The sequence below is a fragment of the Schistocerca piceifrons genome, chromosome 2, assembly GCF_021461385.2.
Source record: "Schistocerca piceifrons isolate TAMUIC-IGC-003096 chromosome 2, iqSchPice1.1, whole genome shotgun sequence".
NCBI classification, from domain to species: domain Eukaryota; kingdom Metazoa; phylum Arthropoda; class Insecta; order Orthoptera; family Acrididae; genus Schistocerca; species Schistocerca piceifrons.
The window spans coordinates 477,027,698-477,047,558 of record NC_060139.1 but is presented as its reverse complement, the minus strand read 5'-3'; the positions used below and the strand labels follow the sequence as shown (position 1 = coordinate 477,047,558).

At 38.3% G+C, this 19,861-nt stretch overlaps 1 protein-coding gene across 6 annotated transcripts in view; it reads right to left on the bottom strand.

Moving 5' to 3' along the window:
• LOC124774954 (epsin-2) overlaps positions 1 to 16,576 on the bottom strand; it is a 148,328-nt gene extending 131,752 nt beyond the window's left edge. For 4 of the 6 annotated variants that reach the window (XM_047249663.1, XM_047249668.1, XM_047249667.1 and 1 more), the window contains exon 1: positions 16,459 to 16,576. The gene's annotated coding sequence lies outside the window, so the exon portion shown is untranslated. Of the gene's footprint in view, positions 1 to 16,254; positions 16,386 to 16,458 lie in introns of those variants that run through there. The other 2 variants (XM_047249666.1, XM_047249665.1) reach the window with 2 other exon arrangements.
• Between the last annotated feature and the right edge of the window lie 3,285 nt (positions 16,577 to 19,861).

The window sequence follows — 19,861 nt, the reverse complement described above, 5'->3', positions numbered from 1 at the left end:
GGTATCCTTCGTTCGTGCTATTGAAATTTAAGGAATGGTTTGCACCACTCCAAGTCTCATCAGTGCAGTAAATACTCCTTCCACTATTTTGAGAAGTGTTTTTAATTTCTCATAAGAACTTTTCTCTGTTATTTATTTCCCTTCAACACAAGCTTTATATTGAATTTTTTTGTGTCTGAAGCTCAATTTCCACACAAAATGCTAACAGGTTATTCCAGTTAAATGAGGAAAGTCTTCCCCTTCATTTTCAACTTTTCTAACATGCCCACTACTGTTCATAACCAGTTTCAACATAGAAACCCGGATTTTTCCCCTTATGAACCCATGAAAATACTTAACTCATACACTGCAAATGTCAAAACAATTACCATAAATTGAAAGGAACACTTTCCTTGGTGAATAGCTGGTGGTGGTGGTAATTAGTGTTCTTTCTGATCTTCCACAATTCATTTTTTTCCGTGGAGTCTCTATCTTCAGTCCACTTTGTCCTGGTTTCTTTGGGACTTACTTCTCTTACCTCAAATTCCACGGGTGTATCTTGTCCCTGTATACATTTCTGTCTTCAGCTTCCATTGGATTGATTTTTGGTGCTTCTAGATTCAGTTTAACTTGTGTGATCCAGGGTATGTATGTAAGAATTTTCTTGGTGAGTAGTTTTGGTGATAGCCTGATGATGTGCCACAGAACTTCAACTTTTTTCTGACATCTGCTGCTATGTTTGACATCATCTCTGTAGTTTTCCTAGAGTGTACCTGTAACCCTCTTCTGTCAGCATTGGGATGAGAATTTTCTTCATGATTTTCCTTTCTTCCTTCAGTATACTTTCCACGTCGATTTTTGTATGGAGTGTTAGTGTCTCACTTGCATACAGGATTTCAGGTTTGATTACTGTGTTGTAGTGTCTGACTATTGTGTGATTGGACATGCATTTTTTTATTATACACAAGCTATGTTTTGCCAAATGCCTCTTCATTTTTGCAGTCTAGTCTTCTATGTGATCTTTCTCCTCCTGTAGGTTCACGGATTTCTCCTAGATACTTGAAGTGTGCAACTGTTTATTTTGCCATATTTTGTGTCTAATTTTGTTATGTTTAATTTTGAGCAGAAAAATTCTGACTTCTCGAGAGAGATCTGCAGCCTAACTTTTTCCGTACATTTTTTTGTACCTCTGTTTGGTTGCTGTTGCTTCATTGTCTGATAGTATGGCCAGGTCATCTGCAAAAGCTATGATATTTCAATTTTGTCCTGGCATCTTGTTAGTCGTGTTGGTTTCCAGTGTCCTTGAGTTTTCAGTTCTGTTTCGCATTCCCTGATTACTTTGTCCAGGACTAGGTTGAATAGTAGTGGGGATACTCCGCAGCCTTGGCACACTCCAGTTTTGATCATGCAGGGATCAGAGATTTCACCTATTAACTTTCGATGTTTTGTCAGAAAATGTCTGTCTGATTAATCATAGTGTTTTTGGGTTGAGTCCCTGTTCTTTTAAGACGTTGAACAAGGATTGTCGGTCAACAGAATCATACGCTTTCTTGAAATCTATGAAGGTGCAAATGATTGGCGAATTCTTGATGGCCTTGTATTTTATAACTGTTTTCAGATTGAGGATTTGTTCAGTGCATGAATGACCAGGCTGAAAGCCTGCCTGGTATTTTGTGTTAGTTCCTGTAGTGACTTTGGTCCAAGGATTTTTAGTAATTCTGTAATGATGCCGTCTTCACCAGATGGTCTGTTGTTTTTTAATTTAAGTATGTGTTTGTTGATCTCTGCACATGTTGGTGGGGGTGGTTCCAGTTGGATGGAGGTACTGTTCTGTACTGGAAATCTTGTTACAGGTTCAGGGCAGTTAAGGAGCTTGGAGAAATAGTGTGTCAGTTCTTGACAATTCTCTTGGTTAGTTAGTGCTATGACGCACACATTTTGAAGTGTGTACCCGCAGATCTTCCTTGAGAAGGTCCTGTAGAATTCTCTCGTGTTGTGGTTGCAGAAGTTTACCTCTATAGTATCCAGTTGCTCCTTTATGTACTTTCGCTTTGTTTACCTAATAAGTTTTGCAGCCAGTTTTCTTGATTCTAGGAAACAACATAGACTTTCTGGGTTTTTTACTATTGTAGTCCTAAAAAGCTGGTTTGCGTATTTCTATGCCTTTTCACACTGTGAGTCCCACCAAGGGCGTTTAGCGTTCTTTTTCCGTTGTATAAGTTTTTACTTTTCGTATGATATTCCTGAAGAGGGGTAGCAGCCTTTTCAGTAGTTGCAAGGGCAACAGTCTGGATGATTGACTGATCTGGCCTTGTAACAATAACCAAAACGGCCTTGCTGTGCTGGTACTGCGAACGGCTGAAAGCAAGGGGAAACTACGGCCGTAATTTTTCCCGAGGGCATGCAGCTTTACTGTATGATTAAATGATGATGGCGTCCTCTTGGGTAAAATATTCCGGAGGTAAAATAGTCCCCCATTCGGATCTCCGGGCGGGGACTACTCAAGAGGATGTCGTTATCAGGAGAAAGAAAACTGGCGTTCTATGGATCGGAGTGTGGAATGTCAGGTCCCTTAATCGGGCAGGTAGGTTAGAAAATTTGAAAAGGGAAACGAATAGGTTAAAGTTAGATATAGTGGGAATTAGTGAAGTTCGGTGGCAGGAGGAACAAGACTTTTGGTCAGGTGAATACAGGGCTATAAATACAAAATCAAATAGGGGTAATGAAGGAGTAGGTTTAATAATGAATAGGAAAATAGGTACGCGGGTAAGTTACTACAAACAGCTTAGTGAACGCATTATTGTGGCCAAGATAGACACGAAGCCCACACCTACTACAGTAGTACAAGTTTATATGCCAACTAGCTCTGCAGATGACCAAGAAATTGAAGAAATGTATGATGAAATAAAAGAAATTATTCAGATAGTGAAGGGAGACGAAAATTTAATAGTCATGGGTGACTGGAATTCGAGTGTAGGAAAAGGGAGGGAAGGAAACGTAGTAGGTGAATATGGATTGGGGCCCTAGATTTTAAGTGACCAAAAGGCATTTGGAATAACACAAAGCTATGCCTTTTAAGAAGCTCCATGGAGTTGTTACAAACAAGGAAGTCCTCTGTGGCAAGAGTTTTAATGCACTGCAGAGCCTGTGATACAGCAGCCAGCTCTGCAGTGCTTATCCTGCACGCTCAACCATGTCCAAGTAGATGTATGTCGAATTTTGTTAGTCACGGAGAACAGACTGGAACACATTCTTGAAAAAAGGTGAGATCAGCATTCTTTTAGGAGGAAAACAAAGGTCCATCCAAATCACAGGGCTTGTGCCAAGAGGTGACTCTATGAACATAGACAAGAGGGAGCAATTTGAGGCCACTGCATGGAGCTTCCAGCCACATCCCAGCTGGACTACCTATTTTTGACCAATTTGTAAACAGTCTGAACTATTGCATGTGAAGCAGAGCTGAGTAACACAGGTGGGTACGCATCTGATAGACTGTAATGAAAGTTTGCCAAGATTTTCCGACATCTCAACCTCAGTGGTGAGCCACCAACTTCCGCCAAGAGGCTGTCTACATGTCTCATATGAAAGCCTCGAGTTAACCGCACATTACTGTGGTGGACAGTGTCTAAGAAGCTCTGTATCGATGGTGCTGGCCACCCACAGACAACAAAACTACATTCCCTGGGATGAAGTGCTGCAGAACTGCCATTCACTACATGGAAAACTGAACGATTCCCAAGACTTACGTATGAAAGGAGAAAGAGTTCAGTTCCACAAGGCAATTCCGGGTCAGGAAATTAGGGCGGTAGTTACTGAATGCAGACACTTCGATGAAGTGTGCTGTGAAACATTCAACAATGACTTTGGGATCAATACAAATGTCACCATTTGAGGAGGTGCCAGAAACTATGCTGGATAGTGGGTAGCCACAAATGTGAGACAGTTTAGACCATACTTTAGATGATTAAGTGTGGGCTCTCATAGATGAACATACTGTTCCCACCACTGCTTATTAAAAACTGTGCCTTCCCTCAAAGTCTCTTGAATGCTATTAAATGTTCCATACAGGGATGGTGCTTGTCTTGTTTAAGTGCACTGCAGTGCTGTTTGATAGCTGCATTAATTTTTTCAAATCACCCTGGCAGTGGTGCACATTGAAAAGAGAACAATTAACAGGGTATTGTCACTTCTGGAGGATATATTATCCTGCCAATAGTATCTTGTACTACTCCTTGATATCCTTATCTTGACTGGTTTAGAAAGCTGTTGTGGAGGTGAAAGTTTGCCACTTTGTTTTCTGAAGTGACCAACAGGGTACAAGTTCCATTGGTCAAGAAAGAGAGAGTGATAAGAACGTAGTGGTAATTGTCACGGAGATCATCATGGATCGATCACTGGAATAAGGGTGAGATGCTCGGGCTGCAGACTGTAATATCTATGGCTGAGTATGTTTTACAGGCCATACTTCAGGAACTCCTCAAGTCTCCAACTGTATGAGAGCGTGTGCAGTAAATTAGCCCACAACTATTAACAAAAGTCATAACTAATTAACATAGATCTGTTATTTATTACAATGTGCAAGCACTCCAAGAGTAAAGTGAATTATGTTGTATTTCTCAGGTGCTCACACCCTCCACCACTAAACAGAGAAACAAAGCAAATATTTTAAATTTTTTTAGTTTCAATATTTTGTCGACTGGTAACCAGCAGCTTTATTAAATTTCATAAAGTGTTTATTAACGATTCTGTAAACAGTTGCAGTAATTATATTTGGCAATGAGTTTTAAATACACAAGTGCCTCTTAGTAAGAGTTTGATTTTTGACTTGCTAAGATGTACCTGTAGATTGCGACATTCATTCTGCGAATATTTTATAAAAGTATGTATGCCACTTTGATGTTTATTATCAACACTTTGCCGACCGGCGACACCACAGTGGTGTCGTGTGCATAGTACCATGCAGTGGCCAGTGACAGCACTTTAGTATCTTTTTCATTCTGTTGTTGTTTTGTTTAGGTAACAATAAGTTACACATGTCAACAAGTTTTCTACATCTACATTATTTCGCTGCAATTCACATGTAAGTGCCTGGCAGACGGTTCATTGAACCACAATCATATTATCTCTCTACCATTCCACTCCCGAACAGCGTGCGGGAAAAATGAACACCTAAACCTTTCTGTTCGAGCTCTGATTTCTCTTATTTTATTTTGATGATCATTCCTACCTATGTAGGTTGGGCTCAACAAAATATTTTCGCATTCGGAAGAGAAAGTTGGTGACTGAAATTTCGTAAATAGATCTCGCCGCGACGAAAAATGTCTTTGCTTTAATGACTTCCATCCCAACTTGCGTTTCATATCTGCCACACTCTCTCCCCTATTACGTGATAATACAAAATGAGCTGCCCTTTTTTGCACCCTTTCGATGTTTTTGTAAATACTTGTGCACTTTCATCATGGCAGACAAAGGAGACAATACGATTATTTACGATGAATGCGCAGATGTCTTTTCTGACATTCGGACGACTTGGCCAATTGGGAAGAAGACATTGGTTATCAAAAAAATGAAAGGAGGAGGATCATCAGAAGATAGTGAAATATGTCCAAGAAGAATTCTGCGAACGCGACAGTTGTCAACTGATTCGGATGAAGAACACAGACTATGATTTACTGAGGACCAATAATAAACCTGAACGATCTCCGGGTCCACACATATTTCCCAAAGATACACAGAGCATCGTGGATACCATAGAATTATATATTGGGAACGATCTATCTGAATCTATTAGCAATGAAACCAACAAGTATTAGAGTCAAAAATGCAATAGAAGGAAACTGGATATCAAAAAATGCCAAATTTGTTGACGTTATGGGACCCAAACTTAGAAAATGGCTTGGAGTTGCTATCCTTATGGGAATTGTAAGAAAAGCAAGGATCGATGATTACTAGTCAATTCATCTGTTGATAGACACACCGATATTTCGCAATATGATGCCCTGCAACCAATTCAGACAAATATTATCATTTTTACATTTTTCTAGCAACAACAATAAAACGGATAATGCCGACCATCTTTTCGAAGTGCAATTCATAATTTATTATTTTTCCAAAAAGTTTAAAGAAACATTTAATCTAAGTCAAAAGATCTCAATTGATGAAGAAATCATACCGTGGCATGGACAGTTAAATTTTAAAGTTTACAATACATCGAAAATTATGAAATACGGCATACTCATTGGGATGCTGTGTGATTCGAGTACGAGATACATTTCCTCATTCAAGATATATTCCGGCACTGGACAACCTTTAGCAAAAACAGTGATGGAACTATTGGCACCTTCTTATGTAAAGTGGCATCAACTCTACATGGATAATTCTTATAACAGTTTAGAACTTGCAGAGAAATTACTTGAAAAGAAATTTGAGTTTGTGGAACGATAAAGCAAAATAGAAGCTTTCCGGAAAAATTGAAACACGCAAAAGTCAATGCGTTTGAAGCTTGTTGGCAACAGAAAGGTGACAAGAGGCCAACAACAAGCCAAGTAATCCGAATTAGCGCTGCCAGCGCCAAGCGAATAAATTTGTACGAGACATGCGGATGGCAAAGTATTAAGATCAAGTACTGTCTGGGCATCCTCAGCAGGCCAGGCTTGAGAATGAACCTGAAAGGTTTGAAACTAGTAATGTAAGTGTTGAGAGAATCATTAATTAACAATTTACAAAATATTTTAAGCACATGGCAGAACAAAACCTATTTTCTAAAGCTGCAATAGAACCAAATGACTTCAGGCAATATGAAAGAACTGTCCTTAGAAACAACTGTATTCAGTAAGAAAATTAACTATACAAACCATTTCAACTGTAGCACTTCCACAACGTGCGTGTATTCGTCACACAATCTGTTAAAATGTGATAACGTTCTTACTGAAATTAAATTAACATATAGAGTAGTACAGGTGTTATTGCAGCATTAGTTTTTTACTCAGCTACAGTAAAAGATATTTTACTTCAGTATAAAGTAACATATGCAGCAGATAACGTTAAGCCATCTTAAGCAAAATCGAGAAAAGAAAGATAGTAAAAAAAATTGATCTTTAACACTTTCCATTTTGTTTGGGAACTGATTTAATGTGTCACATTCATGGAATACCACATCTAATATGCTTAAGACCTCTGTATGGAACGTTTCATGAAATAAGGGCAACTACAATGTCTTTACTTAAACGTTTTTGTCTTTTCAGGAAATGAGATATGGTCTATGTGGTATACAATAGATTCAGCTTACTCTTATCTGTTTGCTTCAGTATTAGTTATCATATTCAATTTAACCTTGCAAGACCACCTCCACAGCCAAGTTCAATGCTCTTATGAGCATCCAGTTAGAACACATGGCATGCACTCTAAGCTTGCTTGTGCTTGGAAAGTGACATTTTATGGCTTCATAATTTTATTAGTGCTGACACAAGAAGTCATGCCTTACACTTGTTAAATTGCAAACAGAAGTTTTTTCAAGGAAATTTTTAAAAAATTAAAAGTATTTTACATACACTGTCATGCATTTTATTTTTTTTTATTTTTTATTTTTTTTTTTTTTTTTTTTTTACAAGTAATGCTTTCAAAACCAAGTTTAAAGATACTCATCAATTTAACAAACTTAAAATTTTAAAAATAAATGAATTTTCAAGTGAAAATTTTATAACAGTATGCCAAAATGATCAGTTCTCATGACAACAAAACCTTTGCCTTTTTTATTGCAGAATCATTCAACAAAGAACCATTTTTTTATTTTTAGATGGAAGAAGTGTAGGAAGATGAAGACAAACAGAGGAGGCAGTAATTTTGTTTATAAAGTTGTGGATCTGTGTACACAGAGAAAGATGTTTGGTAAAATGAACAGTGATAAGTACAGGGAAAACTTAATATTTAATTTTATTTTCAAGTCAGTACATTAGTTTGCTATACTTTCACTCAGGTTAAAAGTCTAGGGATTAACACCCCATCAGTGAGAAAGTCGTCAGAAGATGTGTAACAAAAATTAAGATAGAACACAGATGCGGAATGATATCGGCCATTTAGTTTTCAAAGGAACCACACTGGTAATCACACAGATTGATTTACAGAAATCCCTGAATATTTTAGATTGCCAGACAGAGACTTGAACCCCACTATTCCCAAATGTGAATTCAATGCCACAAATATTGGACCATCAATCATTGAAATTTAATGCAACTACACAGGTAGCTTCCATCCAATTTTAAAGACACCTTTATGTTCACTTGACAAGCTACACTGAAGCATTTCCAATATTGCCAGCCCCAACATCTTCAAGTCTTCAATCTTACTTGCTGTAGTAACAATTATCTACTTTTGTCTTCACACATTCACTTCTCTGTTCACTTCTGGTAGATTTGAGGATTCTTTCTTATGCACACACAGTCTTCACAGAATTCCACCATTTCAGAACTTACACAGCAGTATTTTGCATATGCTTGCTGGTCAAGGAAACAGGGAAATACGGAAGCGTCCGATCCCACCCGTCTGCTTTGACCCATGACGTCACAAATATGGCGGAAACAAAAACAAACACACACACTTTCCACAAGAAGCCTAATGACACTAACGGGACAAGCGCGGGAAATGGGGTGTTTTGGGGGGGGGGGGGGGGGGGGGGAGCAAACCAAATATAAACAAATTTAGACGCCTTGCGTAGCTACAACGTGTAAGTGAAGACAGCCATGCATGAATACCCACCCACTTCCCCAGGGGTCGTAACCCCTGCAACCCATAGAAGATAAAGATGCTTCAGTAGCTGATTAGTGTTTTTTGTCTTTAAAAAAAAAAATCTCACGGGATAGAACGAACACATCAGAAAAGTAAATAAAATAAAACAGAACTGGAGGCAGCCACACTCAAACCAAACTCCGCGCCGTCATGACGGCGCACACGGCAGCACCTTTACGTCATGGGTCAAAGCCGACGCGTGGGATCGGACGCTTCTGTCGACCCGGAAACAGTTGCACCAGTCCCATCATTTGTGGCAGTCTCTCCTCACTTTAATTTTACATCCACTGTCAAAGGGAAAATCTCAACACCAAGAAGGCCTTGTTTGACATAAACAAAAGTTGGTAGGCATGTTTCTAAATCTGAAAGATGATACCTATTCAAATTTTGTGCCAACTGCATACGAGAAGCATTAGTAGCAGCACTATGAGGATGCAAATCAGGTTTGCTTTAAATGTATACTGTAACAGTTGTGAGTGTTAGCTACCTTTGATATTGGATGTGGCACATGGCAAGTTGATAGTCAAGAATGCCTTTAAAATGACAACAACATTATCAACAGCTAACTTACTTTCAATGAGATTGTGTGAAAGGGCTGCAAGAAGCTGGATGTTCCTTCTGCAATACTGCAGAAAAACTTGGCAGGAGGGTAACCACTGTACACGAATGCTGGAAGCAGTGGTCACGAGAATGTATCACTGCAAGTAGACCAGGCTCCAGACAGTGACATAACACTACTGAGAGGCACAACCTTCATGTTTGGCATGGGCTCTGGCACGTTGTAATGCATCTGAAGCAGCAATCTGAGCAGCAGCTGGCATTATAGTGACACAACAAACTGTTACAAACCAGTTCCTTCAAGGATAGTTCCGAGCCAGATGCCCTGCAGCATTCTGCCGACCCCAAACCACCATCATTTGAGAATTCAGGGGTGGGGGTATCAAGCGAGAGTTCATTAGAAGGCACAGTCGAGGTCTACTGTATTTTCTGATGAAAGCTGGTTCTGCCTCAGTACCAGTGATGGCCTTGTGTTGGTTGAGAGGAGGCCAGGTGAGGGCCTTCAACCAACCTGCCTGTGTGTTACACACACTGGACCTACACCTGGGGTTACAGGTGGAACTGCAATTTCATTTGACAGCAGGAGAACTCTCATGTCTATCCCATGCACCCTGACTGCAAATTTGTTCATCAGACTGGTGATTTGACCTATTGTGCTGCCATTCATGAACAGCATTCCAGTGGGGTGATTTCCAACTGTATAATGCTCTACTACATACTGCTGCCGTAAGCCAACGTGCTCTACAGTGTGTCGACGTGTTGCCTTTGCTTGCTCTATCACCAGATCTCTCTCCAATGGAGTACATATGTGACATCATCAGACGACAACACCAGCATCATCTACAACCACCATTCACCATCACTGTAGTGACCAACCAAGTGCAATAGGCATGGAACTCAATCACACAAACTGACATCAAGCACCTGCACAACACAATGTAGGCATGTTTGAAGCTTGCATCCAACATTCTGGCAATTACATTGGTTAGGAATGTACCAGACTTTCACATTTGCACTGGCTTAACTCATGTTTACATTAACCTGTGATGTTAATCAATTAAACGTTACCAAGTAGAATGTACAACCATGCTATGAGTAAATGTGCATGGCATGTAATTTTTGTTTCTCACTCCTTACAAAGATTAAGTATCTGCACCTATTACGCACTTGAGAATAAACAACACTAAAAACTGCCTATGAATGCCCAAAGAAGTATCATTTAAAATTAACAGCTTGATGGAAATGATGTTCTTCATATGGTCGTTACCAAGAAGTCACATGATAGCTGCTGTGTTGTACAGAGTACACTGAACACCACAGTAGATGAAACAGTCTTGAGTCACATGATTGTGATATCATCAGACCTTGCAGGGTCCTACTGTCATCAGGAATCCAGTGCAGAATGGGCAAGATGTGTGATACAATCACATTTTGAGATGGGTGCCCAATGTGTGAGGTGCTATGTCCGAGATCATGGAGGCACAAAAAAATGTATCATACATGGCTGAATTTTGCAAAAACTGCCACAACCATAGTCAGTCACTGTGGGCAGCTACATGTTGGTGACAGGAGTCATGTAATGGTCATATACTATGGATTTTAATAAGACAGACAGACTGACCAAACTAAATAAATCACTAAATAAATCACTCATTAATTACCTGTAAAGCTGAACAAAAACTCTTAAGCATCCTTACAATCAAGCAGCAGCACCTGCTATGAGGTATGGAAGCCATTCTCTACACTAGAGTACATATCCTTAAGATGTGTATCCACTAGCGACTAATTTCCATAAGTAACTTCTGCAAGCACTAGCTGAGGAGGTTTACATTACAAGAAAAACTTGCACAAGGTTACTTCTGCAGGTTAATTAAAAGAACTCACTGCAAGTACTTCCAGAAGTGCTTCCACTAGTGTTGCATAAGGAGATATGCAAGTGAGCGTTTATAGTCTTGTGATTAAAAACAGAGCACCAACCACCGTTGATGAACAACAACAACAACTACTACTACTACGCAGGATACAAAAATGCAGCAAGCCGTACCACCAACATACAGCCTTTTAATAACTCTTCTATTTTTGCAAACAGTATTCATTACTTTTATTACGAATGCAAGACATTTATTTTTATGCTAACACAAAATAATAATAATAATAATAATAATAATAATAATAATAATAATAGCTAAAATCTAAGGATGTCTGTACTTCCATTTTACTTCCCCTTCTGGTGAAACAATGTAATCTGCAAATTAATTTAACACTTCCTTGGCTCTGGTGATCAGTTATATACATTTAAGGGTTCCAATGGCACTTTTGTTCTGGGCCATCTGTCTTCGCATCATTCCCCTTTTCGACACTAACATTTTCATACCGGTAATGAACACACACAACTTCTGCCAGTTTGAGAAAAATTTACAGCAACTAGCATGCACTTGCAAAAAGATGTAGGAAATTTCTTCCACTAACTTGCAAAAGCTACTCTGCAAGTTGACAAACCTTGCAGAAGTCAAGTTGCTGGGGATGTTCCCACATGACACAACTTGCACAAGTAGTTTCTGCAAACGACTTGCTGAAGATGACTTTATAGACACATGCCTTTACAACAGCAGTGCATAAATACTTCAGAAGATTACAACAGGCACTATATCCTTTAAGCTTGGGAAATGGTTCGCTGGATTTCATGGAACATGATATGTTAGTACATGTAGCTGGCTGGGTACAAATACATTGAAAACTAGATAATTTAATACATCATGCCAACAGTGTGCCATAGATGTGCAGGCGATACAGATATACAGAAGTGAGGGACTATTGCATGGGATGAAATGAGGCTGGCGATAAGCCTACCACATGTCTCACTGGTGAACAATACAGATACCTACCATTTACTCGTGCAACAGTTTGCTTACAACATCCGAAAGGCAATCTGGATGTGTACCTCCAGCAACAAATTCACTACTATCAAACCTGAATTAATTCCGAATATAAGGTCTGATATCACAAAGATGAATATCTATATACATCACACATTACATTAGCTTCTTAAAAGTTGAAATTTATTGAAATCCTTTATTTTACAGATCTATTTCGGTCACTGTGTAACCACCTCCAATGCAAATTATTCGAACCTTGTGGAGGCATAACATAATAGCACAACATTTTCTATGAGGTGTAACATGCACTGTTATGATTACTTCCAACAGACATCTTCATGTACTATGTTGGATCAGCAACTGCTACCATTACAAGATATGCTCTTCTGCAAATTTTAAAAATTATCATATGCACAAAAAGTGAAGTTATCTTTTGGAAGTATTCATCACAGTGTTTGTTATACCTCATAGAAAATGTTGTGCTATTATGTTATGAGCCCACAAAGTTCGAGTAATTTTCACTGAAGATGGTCACTCAGTGACCGAAATCTATCTGTAAAATAAAGGATTTCAATATTTATGACTGATGCTACCATTTGTCCAAACTATACTGACAATAATACAGTTGTAGTGCACACAGTTCCCAATGGAATTGGACAAAAACAAATACTATAGGTATTAAAGGGTCTTCAGAAAGAAAAAGAAAACTGACGAGACAGCAAGAACTAGTAAAGATCCAGAAGTAGTTTTACACTGTAAAAACTACACTGAGAAAAGTTGTAAGGAAATCAAGAAATATGTATGTTAGAGAAGAAATTAACAACTCCAGCAATAAAATCAATATGGAATGTTATTAGAAGGGAGACAGGAAAAGTAACCACTGGGGTAGGTAGTATTACTATTAAAGAGAATGAGAACATCGTAACCAACAGTACACAAGTAGCTAATGTATTTAACAACCATTTCATAAGTGTAGGAGAAAAAAATTGGTGAGAATAGTTCAAAAGAAAAAGCCAGGCGGTACATAGAAGAGTCAGTTTTGAAAAAATTTAGTCAGATTAAGTTTCACCTAACAACCTCTTGTGAAATAAGTAAAATTATTAAATCTTTGAAAAATAAATGTTGTTTTTGAGAAGATGACATCTCTAATAAGATATTAAAACAATGTGGAACAACTACAGCTGATGTTCTGAGTCACATATGTAATGCATCACTCAAGGTATTTTCCCAGACAGGATAAAATATGCCACTGTCAGGCCTCTCTTTAAAAAAGGTTCAAAAATGGTTCAAATGGCTCTGAGCACTATGGGAATTAACTGCTGAGGTCATCAGTCCCCTAGAACTTAGAACTACTTAACCTAACCAACCTAAGGACGTCACACACACACATGCCCGAGGCAGGATTCGAACTTGCGACCGTAGCGGTCACGCGGTTCCAGACTGTTGCACCTAGAACCACTCAGCCACCCCAGCCGGCTACAAAAAGGGGGACACCACATATGTCAATAATTATCGGCCAGTATCCTTGCTTACAGCATTTTCAAAAATCTCTAGAAAGTAATGTACTCAAGAGTAGTTAGCCATCTCAACGGAAAGGGTATACTTAGTAAATCACAGTTCGGATTTAAAAAAATGCTGTTCCACTGAGACAGCAATACACAATTTCACTGTCCACATAACAGAGTCTTTAAATAGTAATATGTCACCAATGGGAATTTTCTGTGACTTGTCCAAAGCATTTGATTGTGTGAACCACGACATTATGCTACAGAAATTAAACCACGACATTATGCTACAGAAATTACAATTATGTGGTATAAATGGAATAGCATATGAATGGTTTAAGTCATACCTACAGAACAGGAAACAAAAAGTTTATATGGGTCAAGTGATTTAAATAAGTTTGCCATTTCATCTAACTGGGGTGAAATTACATTGGGTGTTCCACAGTGTTCAATAATGGGGGCCCTTCTGTTCTTGATATATGTGAACGACCTCCCTTCTTATCTGAAACAAGAAGCTGAACGACACTGTTTCCTGATGACACAAGCGTCATTATTAATCCAGTAAAAGAAACTCCAACTGAAAAAGATGCAAATAAATTCTCTGGAAAAGTCATTAATTGGTTTTCTGCAAATGGACTTGCTTTAAACTTTGAGAAAACACATTACATCCAATTTTCTGCTGCAAAAAGTACAGTTCCTTCAATAAATATAACACATCAATAGTCAGTAGACAGAGTAGAGCGTACTAAGTTTTTGGGTGTACATATAGACGACAATCTTAATTGGAAAATTCATATTTTGGATCTTCTAAAACGACTAGGTTCAGCAACTTTTGCAATCGGAATAATTGCCAATTTTGAGGATATAGAAATTAGTAAGCTAACACACTTTTCATACTTCCATTCGTTGTCATATGGAATGACATTTTGGGGTAACTCAACACTTAGACAAAAAGTATTCACTGCTTAAAAGAAAGTGGTTAGAATAATGTGTGGGGTTCATAGTTGCACATCTTGTAGGCATCTTTTTAAAAGATTGGGAATTCTTAGAACAGCCTCACAGTACATTTACTCACTAATGAAATTTGTTCTCAACGACATGGACCAGTTTAAAAACAACAGTGACATTCAAGATTATAATACCAGAAAAAAGTAAGAGAAACACTATCCTTTACTCAAACTATCTTTTGCACAGAAAGTGGTAAAACAAGCTGCTATAAAAATTTTTGACAAGTTACCAGATGAAATAAAATGTCGGAGAGCAGTAATAGTTTCAAAAATAAATTGAAATCATACCTCCTTGACAACTCCTCCTAGACCATAGGTGAATTCTTGGATAGGAATAAATAAATCCATAAATACAGTAGGCCTATATGCATGTTGTGCCATTTAAGGGAATGGGATAAATAATAGAAATATTAATCTTTAACACTGTACTGTAAATCTTGTTTCATATGTTCATTTCTTGTGCACTTGACACGTTCCACATCATAACGGCTACCATACCGCACGATTGATCAATGGAACACGCAACCAACTAACTAGCATTTTGCCCAACAAACTGTGGAATAAGTACAAGTAAGGCACAATATGCTGTCATGAATATCTGGAAAACAACAGCAGCAGTAATCTCGTCAGTCAGTGTGACTGACAATCTAATACAGGTAAAATATTTTAGAAATGAGGAAGTAGTAACTACAACATTATTTCAGCAACCCAACCGTCAATTGCAAACAGGTATTTGGATTTATAGTTAACAAGTTTGAGGTGAATATAGTCCAAGGAAGCAAATTCACATAAGTCTTAACTAAAATTTCAGGCCTTGAAGCAAGGTCATTTGACAGCACATTTAACATCATCATTTTCGTAAATTTATCTGAGAATTGTTTCAGTTCCATCAGAGAGTAAGTTTATGACAAATACATGAAAAAAAGGGAAAATTGGTTGTATTTCGAGAATAATAAGCACACTCACCCTCCCCCCTCCCCACCCTCCTTTAACACCATATTAATTCATTCCACCTTGCGAATTATTCCCACTCGTGACAACTTGCATGTTGCTACGATTATTAATAAATACGTCATATTCCTTAACCCCCCCTCATCAGAAACCTGTTACAGCCAATTATTAACTTGTACTGACAAAAAGTGACGACCTAGATATTCACTATGCCATGTCTACATCATTTTTCCATGGACATTATTCATTATCTCTTCCGAACAAACTCAAATTCTGTACAGAATTCTAAAGGAGCGCCAGTAAAACGTACTGTCAGACTGTCAAGCCGCTTTCACTGACATTTCTGAAAACAGTGCAAGATATGAAGGCTAGTAGTAAAGTAAATATGCCACAACAAAGGAAAGCATTTGCAGCAGGGCACCTAGTAACATGACAGTAGAGACCAAACATTTATCTAAAAATCATGAACATGGATTTTGACAATGACAGTGTACAATCCGAGCAGAAGTATGTCATCCACTGCTATTCAAATTTAAAAAAAAAACATGGCATATCTATTTAGCAATAGAAGGCACGCCAACGAATGTCACTTACGTTTTTGGAATGGAATACTCATACAAAAGACACTTTTTACAAAATTTTTCTACCACTCTTCTCTATGACAAATACACTGTGACTAATAACGCAGCAAATATCAAGATGGTGGAACTTCCTGCTCTATTTAACGAGTTCACGATAATAAGATGTTCTTTACATTAATTAACGATTTTAAATAGCCTGTACATTAATTGCACTTACACAAAAATTTCATAAATGAAGGTAGCTACTGCTATAACACTCCTATTGTGAGTGTTCTTACATCTTTTTTTTGCGCACAGTTGTCACATCATTCGCTCTAAGATAACATGGCAAAGACCTTCTTACAACCAAATTGTTTAGAAACGCGCGCTGTTATTACAGAGAGACAACTTCCTATAACAAAAATCAATTAGGAGAAATAAGAATTTACACTTGCACTATTGTATGTAATTCCCCCGGAAATTTACTGGTTCAAGAGTTTATGAAAGGGATAACTTTCGGGTGTATATCAGCTTTTGCTGATAGTCTTTACACATACCGGAACTATCTCCACACAAATAGGCATGGAATATAAGTTCTGTAGTTAATATATTCTTGTTTGCCGTTTCTTCCACTAACTGAAATATATATTGATTACCGGTAATTTTTCAAGCGTTATTGCTCTTTGTGCAGTAGCGATCTGACGCTTGTAAGACTGGAAGATAGATAAACAGACAGATTCATAAACTGGACGCACTGTACAAAGTCGGTTAGTAACCATGATCTGATTCACCAAACATGCCGCGCTATCCAGTAGCTACCTCTAAAAGTGAGGTTTTTTAAAATTTTATTTGATCTACTGGTACTGTTGCCAAAAATTTTCTACCTGCATATCTACATTACTACAAGTGTCTCGTATAACTTTACGATACAGATTCATCGCTTTCGATTGGAAGGGAATTCCGTTGTGAATGTTGTTTGAGATGGAATACCTGTCAGATTCTGTGCAAACTTGCGGCTGGGTTATCTATTCTTTTAACCACAACATGCCATAGGTCTCTCGCACTGCGGGAAAAAAGCACACACATGCGGCAGAGGTGATCCACAAAAAAACTGGACCAATAAGTTCGATATCCATCTGTTGTAGAAACCTATAGTATATCCGGACCACAGATTTAATGAAGTACGTCATACACATCAGTAATGTGAATCCCAATTCGCGCTTTGATCATATGACGCCTTGAGAGCCATGCATCAACGCAATCAGATGAAGGCAGTACTTCTTGACTTCCGAGAAGCATTTTAATACAGGCTTATTAACGAAAGAACGATCATATGGAGTCTACGCGAAATTTGTATCTGTACTGAGGATTTCTTGACAGGAAAGATGCATAATTTTAAATTGAGTGAAAGTTTAATGACAATATGCACACAAAGAAAAGAATGAATAGATGAATGAATATGTAGAAGTAACTTCAGCTGTACCCAGGGAATGGTGTTGGGACCCTTGCTGTCCATAAAGTGTATTAATGACATTGCAGACGATGTTAAGACTAATCTTAGGTTTTTCACAGATGGTACAGTTGTCTATCATGAAGCACTGTCTGAAAAAGGCTGCAAAATATTCTGTATGGTCTTAATAAGATTTTGGGCAGTACAAAAATTGGCAACTAGCTTTAGAAGTTCAAAAAACATTTAGGCAATTCATAAAAGGTAAAAAGGAAGTATGTGAAATGGAATGACCATGTAGGTTCAATCATAGCAAACCAACTGGCAGAGTCATTGGTACTGTAAAAATGCAGTGGGTGTAGAAAGGAAAATGCACACAAAAGACTCTTATGAGTCAACCTAGAATGTTACTCAAGTGTTGGGGTATCAACCATTTGACAAAAGGAGAACAAATTTTATTTTCGTGATTTGGTTCTGTCTGGCAGGCAATTTAAACTTCATGAAATGTCCAGCATTTTATGAATCTGATATCTGAAAAACTTCGTTTAATTTTTTATGAGTTACATTAAATTTCTCTCCTTTTACAAACATAAACTTCTGATTGCTTTAAAATTGGCAAGTAATTTCAATTCATATTTGAGCCAGAACTCCTTGAAGCATAAGAAACTGCTTCCAAGCAGTACATTATTAACGAGATAGATCTGGTTCGCTGTCAGGCATTTGAAGTAAGACTGTGGTGTGAGTAGGAAGAAAAAACGTTATTGCCTTGTTTCTTTCCACTGACTATGAGTTTCTGTATGTTATGTAAGGGTTTATAGATGGTGCGCAGCCGTATAGTATGTAACACGCGCTCGCCAGCCGACCTGTCTGAAATGTTTACAATTTGCTTGGTCAGTAGACGCTCGTCCGGCCGCACTGCGACACAGACTACGCCACTGGCCGCTGTCCACAGCGCGTCGTATTAACTAGCGCGGCCATGGGCGCGAATATGTCTCTTTTCAGCTCATTATGGAGTCTTTCGATGCGACCGTAATTAGGGTGTCAGACACTGTGATGATGGGTGCGCATAGCGTGTGTCTTTTATAATCCGCCTCTGTTAATAGAACTGTTTAAATTTACTTCTCGGTGTTCGCGTATTGCCGCATCTCAAGGACCCACTGTTTATAAATCCTGACAAAATATTCGTGTAATTATCTCCGGTGCAACAACACAAATAACCTCCTTATAGAAGTGATGTCAGAAGTGGGATAATCATGGAAAATCTACAGTCCTGAAGAGGTGCAGCACAACGTAAACTTCGAACAGCAGCAGCATGAACATCTTCCGGCTACGCAGGGACATCCAACGCTGGAATTCAGGTTGGTCTACTCCAGTTTGGCTAGAATACGAAAGGCAGTGATGGATTTTTTATTTTACATTTGAGTGACTCATTGGCGTTAAATTAGAATAAATGTCGTAATCCAGAGCAACATTGTCGGTCAACAAACTGTTATTAATGAACTGCAAGAAGAGATTCGGCAGTTAAAAGCAGAAAGAAGCGAGTGTAACATTCCGAAAGACTTGTCAAATGATAGTTCATACAGTAGAGGTAGAGCTACAATCAAGAATTTTTCATTATTGCCATCAGTACCAGTGTATTGGAGGGCAGCGTGGAGGGTAAAAGTCGTAGAGGGAGACCAAGAGTTGAATACACTAAGCAGATTCGGAAGGATGTAGTCTGCAGTAGTTACTGGCAGATGAAGAAGCTTGCACAGGATAGAGTAGCCTGGAGAGCTGCATCAAACCAGTCTGACTGCTGATGAAGATATTTCAAAAGTGGTGTGAATTGTAAGCCAAGACATTTTAATTATTTTCCAATTCAATTCAATTCAATTTTTAAAACATTATGTACAAAAGTGTTACAGTTAAGCTTTTTATTCTTGTAAATATACATTTCTGTATTTGTTTATTCAATTACGTGTACATTGTCACTATGTGTTGCCGATGGCTAAATTGAGTACACACTCAAAGGCCAAATAAAAAAATAATAATAAAAAGACTCCGTGCTAGTGAAATCTTGTGCTGCTCCCTGAATTCTTAATTTGGCAACTACTAGCTTATCGGAATCTGTGCAAGATCCTAACAAGGCGGCACCTTCAAGTTTACGAAAAAACACCTTCACATTATCTTCGGGTTTCCCGCTAAACACTGGTTG